General features: G+C 50.6%; 1 non-coding gene and 1 pseudogene across 1 annotated transcript; both read left to right on the top strand.

Annotated features, from left to right (window-relative positions):
* Window positions 1-348: 348 nt before the first annotated feature.
* On the top strand, window positions 349-503 carry LOC143266422 (5.8S ribosomal RNA). Its single transcript, XR_013041411.1, has one exon. It is a non-coding gene; the product is annotated as a 5.8S ribosomal RNA (ribosomal RNA).
* A 1,820-nt stretch (window positions 504-2,323) lies between these two features.
* LOC143266421 (large subunit ribosomal RNA) overlaps window positions 2,324-7,500 on the top strand; it is an 8,330-nt pseudogene continuing 3,153 nt past the window's right edge.

The raw sequence follows: 7,500 nt of genomic DNA, 5'->3' as shown, positions 1-7,500 counted from the left end.
TTCCACGGTTTTTGAATGACTTTACCACCCGGAACGGACTGAAAACTCGCCGCACGAAGAGAAATGCGTCACAGAGCGTTGTTTCATCGGCGGTTCTGTAGTTTTATACGGTCCTTTACCCGTCCATGGACGTTATCGTGTCGTCTTAATCATCAATCAGCTCGGGTAAATCTGTGAACAGAGCTATGACGGGACGACGTCCGAATACCGATACTCGATCTTGCGCTTGGATTGGAGTTAGTATTCTATGGACAATCGAACGAATTTATAAACCAGGTTAAATAAATCACGTACATACTGGTTTTCAGACGCTGAGTTGTTAAATATGAACAAAAATTTTTATACGATTACCCTGAACGGTGGATCACTTGGCTCGTGGGTCGATGAAGAACGCAGCTAATTGCGCGTCAACGTGTGAACTGCAGGACACATGAACATCGACATTTCGAACGCACATTGCGGTCCACGGATACAATTCCTGGACCACGCCTGGCTGAGGGTCGTTTATATAACTAAAGACTGCTTGCGTTTGCCTTTAGCAGCAAAAGGTTTTCTCTTCATTGTTAAATTTTTTTCGGTACCGCTCGTCGTTCGACTAGATAAAACGAAACTGTTAAACGCCGAAAAGTCGAACGTTTCGGAGCGGGATCCGATGGTCGAACGCGAGAGAGAGAACAACTTGCGAAATTGGCGAAAACGTACGAGCGATGGTTGGACATTTCGTCGGCGTTTGACGCGGAGAATGTTAAATGGAACGTTCGTGTCTCGCCCTCTCTTTGCTAGTGTTCATTTTTTTCACAGGCGACAGAAGAACATTTTCGTATATCTCGCAATTCTTAGTTTTTAGGATCTTCTCGGCGGAATGCGCTTATCTCGGCTTGCGTGAGTCGTGGTTTCTAGTTAAACCCCTAAAAGAGACCATATACGACCGCCCGTGAAAGAGCGCTCCCGAGTCGAAAACACCTAACTACAGAAGGATATTTAGACGAGAGAGAAAATGATTCTTCGCCCTGCGAGAGAATTGTTAGACACCAATTGAAGGAAGCAAGCCGAGAGTAGAGCGTGTTTACGGCGTTTCTCCGCGCTCCCGACGTTGTCTGAAATGATTGTCGAATTTTTTTTTCGACGGTGCGAAAGTTTATACAACGAGGGGAAAAGTTAAAAATAAACGTGCGACGGAAGCTCTTTCACGGTTAAATTATTACGAGATCGTAGCTTCGCCACGTTTTTTTTAACATTTACAAGCGCAGATCGCTTCGTTGTCGTTGATTAGAAGCGGAAGACCGCGCGATCCCAATACGGGTTCCGGTCGTCCAGTCCTCGAAGTGCATAATTGTGCCGGACGGACGTTGAAAAACCCGGACCGATCGAACGATAAACGCTTATTTGGTGATCGTCTTGCGAGAGTCTCCCTTCATTGTTGTTCGTGTGTTAAATTTCTTTTATCGAACAACGGTCGAACGCAAATGAACAATGACATTTACACCGAAGATCGATCTCGAAACGCTTTTGTTCCTCCTTTTGTGCGCTCGTGGTTTCATCGAACGATATATACACGACGAAGGTGTACCACGCACGTTAAAAATGGGATTTCTTTTTTCCTTTAACCCTTTATTCTCTGGACCATGATAAGTCACCGATGGTTTACATGGCTGTCTCTGGCATTCTCGCCCTTTTCTTGGGATTTTGCGTCGGAACGCGACAGCAAAAGAAAAAACGTATCGGACGATGCGTCTTTACGGTTTATCGACCGTCGAGTGTATATTCGAACGTAAATATGTTGTAACGGTATATGTATCCTTTAGGGGACAAAAGAAACATGAAACGATCGTGTGCGAGAGCGCGCCGAGGGTAAGAAGAAAAGGTGTCCGACCTTTATCTCCTCGTTGTCGTAGTCTCTCCTCGTCGTTTGTTTTAACGCGCCCTGGATAGATAAAAAGATATATCCGATTATAATATATACATATATACTCCGACGCGAGTCGAGAACAACCGGACGTCGTCGTCGTCGTTTTTTTTTTTTGTCGTTGTCCCGCCTGCCCGAATATGCGGCGTTTTAAGTGCCTTTTTTCTTTTGTCGAACAAAAGAGAGAGGAGACACCGAGCTTTCATTTTGGCTCGTACGTACCTTCGAGTAGTCGACGATATTGTGTTGATCCGAAAAGAGAAAAATAGTTGGTTATCGAACGATACAAGGAAAAAATCGAACGACATAATCCCTGTGCGTCGTTGGTATTAATATACCTTTCGTATTACGTGTCGAAACCCCGAAAAGAGCGTACAGTTTGTGGTATAACTTTGAAAAGAAATAATAAAATTTCGACGACCTCAGAGCAGGCGAGATTACCCGCTGAATTTAAGCATATTAATAAGCGGAGGAAAAGAAACTAACAAGGATTTCCTTAGTAGCGGCGAGCGAACAGGAATGAGCCCAGCACTGAATCCCGCGGTTAACGCCGCTGGGAAATGTAGTGTTCAGGAGGATCCGTTTATCCCGAGACATCGAATCGCGTCCAAGTCCATCTTGAATGGGGCCACTTACCCATAGAGGGTGCCAGGCCCGTAGCGACCGGTACGCGTCTCGGGTGGATCTCTCCTTAGAGTCGGGTTGCTTGAGAGTGCAGCCCTAAGTGGGTGGTAAACTCCATCTAAGGCTAAATATGACCACGAGACCGATAGCGAACAAGTACCGTGAGGGAAAGTTGAAAAGAACTTTGAAGAGAGAGTTCAAGAGTACGTGAAACCGTTCAGGGGTAAACCCGAGAAACCCAAAAGATCGAATGGGGAGATTCATCGTCAACGAAGCTGGCTCCCGTGTTGGTGCGATAGTGCCCCGGATGGTCCCGTTACGGCGGGTTTCCCATCGGCGTGGGCACACCACCCGCGGCGAATGTTCCGGCTATGTAGTCGTGCACTTCTCCCCTAGTAGAACGTCGCGACCCGTTGCGTGTCGGTCTAAGGCCCGAGGCGAAGACTGTCCGTTGCTTTTAGCGTACGATGACAGCCCCTTGGATGCCCGGCCGACTGCGCGACGGTACTCAGACGGTATCGGGCCGCAAAATTCTCGAACGCACTGCGTCCAGGACCGCCGCAAGCTCGTTCCAGTCTAGATACCGGATGTACGGACTTAGCGCCGTAACCGGGCCTGGCGGGCTGTTGGCAGGCGGAGTCCTTGGACTGGCCAAACTTTGAATTACCGGTCGGCGACGCTATTGCTTTGGGTACTCTCGGGACCCGTCTTGAAACACGGACCAAGGAGTCTAACATGTACGCGAGTCATTGGGATTTGATAAACCTAAAGGCGAAATGAAAGTGAAAGTCGTCCGTGAAGTCGACTAAGGGAGGATGGGCCTCGTTACGATTAGGCCTCGCACTCCCGGGGCGTCTCGTTCTCATTGCGAGAAGAGGCGCACCTAGAGCGTACACGTTGGGACCCGAAAGATGGTGAACTATGCCTGGTCAGGACGAAGTCAGGGGAAACCCTGATGGAGGTCCGTAGCGATTCTGACGTGCAAATCGATCGTCGGAACTGGGTATAGGGGCGAAAGACTAATCGAACCATCTAGTAGCTGGTTCCCTCCGAAGTTTCCCTCAGGATAGCTGGCACTCGACTCGAACGCATAACGAGTCTCATCTGGTAAAGCGAATGATTAGAGGCCTTGGGGCCGAAACGACCTCAACCTATTCTCAAACTTTAAATGGGTGAGATCTCTGGCTTGCTTGAATTTTCATGAAGCCACGAGATATAAATTGATAAAATTTTTCTTGGATCAGAGTGCCAAGTGGGCCAATTTTGGTAAGCAGAACTGGCGCTGTGGGATGAACCAAACGCAGAGTTAAGGCGCCTAAGTCGACGCTTATGGGATACCATGAAAGGCGTTGGTTGCTTAAGACAGCAGGACGGTGGCCATGGAAGTCGGAATCCGCTAAGGAGTGTGTAACAACTCACCTGCCGAAGCAACTAGCCCTGAAAATGGATGGCGCTGAAGCGTCGCGCCTATACTCCGCCGTCAACGGCAAGTGCGCAGGAACGGGATTTAGTTCCCGTTCTCCATGAAGCCTTGACGAGTAGGAGGGTCGCGGCGGTGTGCGCAGAAGGGTCTGGGCGTGAGCCTGCCTGGAGCCGCCGTCGGTGCAGATCTTGGTGGTAGTAGCAAATACTCCAGCGAGGACCTGGAGGACTGACGTGGAGAAGGGTTTCGTGTGAACAGCCGTTGCACACGAGTCAGTCGATCCTAAGCCCTAAGAGAAATCTAATGTTGATGAGGTGTCCTAAAATTCACGCTTTTCGAACGCAAATGACAAACATACGTACGCTCGCACGCACGTACGCGCGCAAAAGGCAAAAAATGTTAAAAAGAGAAAAAAATTGCAGTTAAATAACAATTTACGTCGCCGTCGTTTCGTGTTTGTGTCCTAATCCACCGCTCGAACATGATCATTTTTATTGATAAATTGACAAAAACGTTGAACGCTGAAAAAAAATGATCGCGGTTCGGATCGATGGATACTTCACGTTCGACGTGATGCGACGTTGTCGAACGCCTGAAAGCGATTTTTTTTCTATTTTTTGCTTGGTTAAATCTTACAAACTATCGAACGCAAGTCGTGTCGTCGTTGCGTCGCAGATGCGTCGTTGTTTATATAATTTTGCGTGATTTGGGAAGAAACACACCCATCGGGCGAAAGGGAATCCGGTTCCTATTCCGGAACCCGGCAGCGGAACCGCATACCAATCGGGCCCTCGTAAGAGTGTTCGTCGGGGTAACCCAAAATGACCTGGAGACGCCGTCGGGAGATCTGGGAAGAGTTTTCTTTTCTGTATAAGCGTTCGAGTTCCCTGGAAACCTCTAGCAGGGAGATAGGGTTTGGAACGCGAAGAGCACCGCAGTTGCGGCGGTGTCTGGATCTTCCCCTCGGACCTTGAAAATCCAGGAGAGGGCCACGTGGAGGTATCGCGCCGGTTCGTACCCATATCCGCAGCAGGTCTCCAAGGTGAAGAGCCTCTAGTCGATAGATTAATGTAGGTAAGGGAAGTCGGCAAATTGGATCCGTAACTTCGGAATAAGGATTGGCTCTGAGGAGCGGGGCGTGTCGGGCTTGGTCGGGAAGTTGGCCAGGCTGACGTGCCGGGCCTGGGCGAGGTGAACGGTTGGCGACTTCGCGTCGCGTCCCGGAATCCGAGCTCGGTCCCGTGCCTTGGCCGCCAACGGATCTTCCTTGCTGCGAGGCTTCTTGTGACGGCTTCGGCCGTCCTTTTCGCCTCTTCGGCCGCCATTCAACGCTTAGCTCAGAACTGGCACGGACTAGGGGAATCCGACTGTCTAATTAAAACAAAGCATTGCGATGGCCCTCAAGGGTGATGACGCAATGTGATTTCTGCCCAGTGCTCTGAATGTCAACGTGAAGAAATTCAATTAAGCGCGGGTAAACGGCGGGAGTAACTATGACTCTCTTAAGTCATAGCTCCCAGGAGCGTGTAGACTCGCTGCGTTTTTGACCGCGTTTGTGGTCCGGCAGTCAGTACTCGCGCTCCTGCCAAACGGGGGTGATTAGGGGTCAGGGCGTAGAGACGTACGACCATCTTATCTCTACACCGTCTGGAAACCCACCCCAAGGCCGATTTCCACGTCCGACCCTTAGGCAAGGTCACGTGGCGCCGGGAAAGGGACCATTTTTGCGCCTGGTCCTAGCTAACGGAAACGGCCGAACCCGGGCAAAAGCCCACGACATTATGTCAGGGGTGTCTTTGGGTTGGCAGCCCGCTGATGCCCCGGAGCCTAGCTCCAAATTCTCTTGCTCCCAAAAGTTCAAGGATGCCTCGGATGACCGACTGCCCTTCCGATGACGACTCGGCGACGTCCACAGGATATTCCGCTGATTTGCGTTCAGGTCCCAATTGCTCGACGTGCCCATCTTGTAAAATCGACTTGACTTCAAGGACCCTGGAGTCGCGTAAGCAGCATATTAGGCGTTGCTCTCGTCCGCCTGCCAACGAGGACGGCACGTACTCCTGTAGCGCGTGCCCGACGAGATACGCCACGTACGCTGGACTCAGACAACATATGAAACGCACACACCCTGAACAATACAACGCACAAGATCTCCAACTTGCAGAAAAGAGAGCCCCTGCCACCAGGGCCACGTGGACTGCCTCAGAAATGAGACAGCTCGCACTCCTGGAATCCCGGCTGCCGTCGGGTCTGCAACAAAAGGAGATCGTTACCAAATTATCCGCTATGCATGCCGGTCGCACGTACGACGCTATCAAAAAGCTGCGCCAGAGAGCTGCATACAAGGAAATCCTTTTAGAGATGACTCCTCCGGCTGAGACGGATTCCGGTGAAGCACCATTATCGCCTGTTGGCTCGCAGAGCCCGCTGCATGTATCCGCTGCCCAAGCTGACACTCCACCTCCAGCTGCAGCCGCTCATCCTGATAATAGCCAGGACCCGCCTGGCCAGGAACGTAGCGATTGTGTCATCTTGACACATCCGGACATTTCCTCCTATCTAAAGGAAATATCTCCATCGTGCTCGCCGGGGATCCAAGATCTCATTACAAAATTATTCCATAGCACCAGCTTTGAGGAGTTCGATCCGTTGATCTCCTCTGCAATTGGCAGCCTCAGCCTGGCGGATCCGCCCTCGGCTAATGACCCTGCTGCCCGCGGGCGTGGGGAGGGTCGTAGAAGAAAGGGTCCTAAGAAATTAAAGAAAAGGAATAAGCCCAACCATAACACCAGGAGAGCGGAAAATTTCAATAAGACTCAACGCCTGTTCGCCAAAAATCCGACGCAACTAGCCCATGCGATCCTGGACAACAAGGATACCAACGTCTCCGTCTGTCCAAGCATGACTGAGATTGAGGAATACTTTCGTCCGCAATTCGAGGAGTGCCCAGAATACCAGGGACCCGCCCCGCAGCCTCCAAGCGAAGTAGTCCAACTGGACTACCCTATCACCATCGCAGAAGCGGAGCTTGGTTTGCGGCGACTCAAGCAGTCGGCTAGCGGCCCGGATGGGATTACGCGCGAACACCTGCGCAAGGCGAGCTTGGCTGACGTGGTGGCACTAATGAATATTGTTTTCGGCCTATGCCGTACGCCATCATTATTGCGTCACAACCGCACGGTACTTATTCCTAAAAAGGGCGATCTATCTTCACCATCAAATTGGCGCCCCATCACGATCTCTTCCTGTTTCTCCAGGCTGCTCCATAAAATTTTGGCCTCTCGACTTACAACGAACATTAAATTGCACCACGCGCAGAGAGGTTTCACTCCAACAGACGGACTTATGACCAGTTGCACCGTCTTGGATACGGTGATTCGCGAGCACCGAATGGGGGGACGCCCTCTGTACGTGATGTCCATAGATCTAACCAAGGCATTTGATAGAGTCCATCCAAGCGCAATAGAATACGCTCTCTGCAAGAAGGGGGTCGATCGGCATACAACCAAATATATCATGTCGACGTACGAAAACGTCGACACCTCCA

This window comes from Megachile rotundata, unplaced genomic scaffold (assembly GCF_050947335.1).
Source record: "Megachile rotundata isolate GNS110a unplaced genomic scaffold, iyMegRotu1 scaffold0611, whole genome shotgun sequence".
NCBI lineage: Eukaryota > Metazoa > Arthropoda > Insecta > Hymenoptera > Megachilidae > Megachile > Megachile rotundata.
This window is presented reverse-complemented; position numbering and strand designations above follow the sequence as displayed.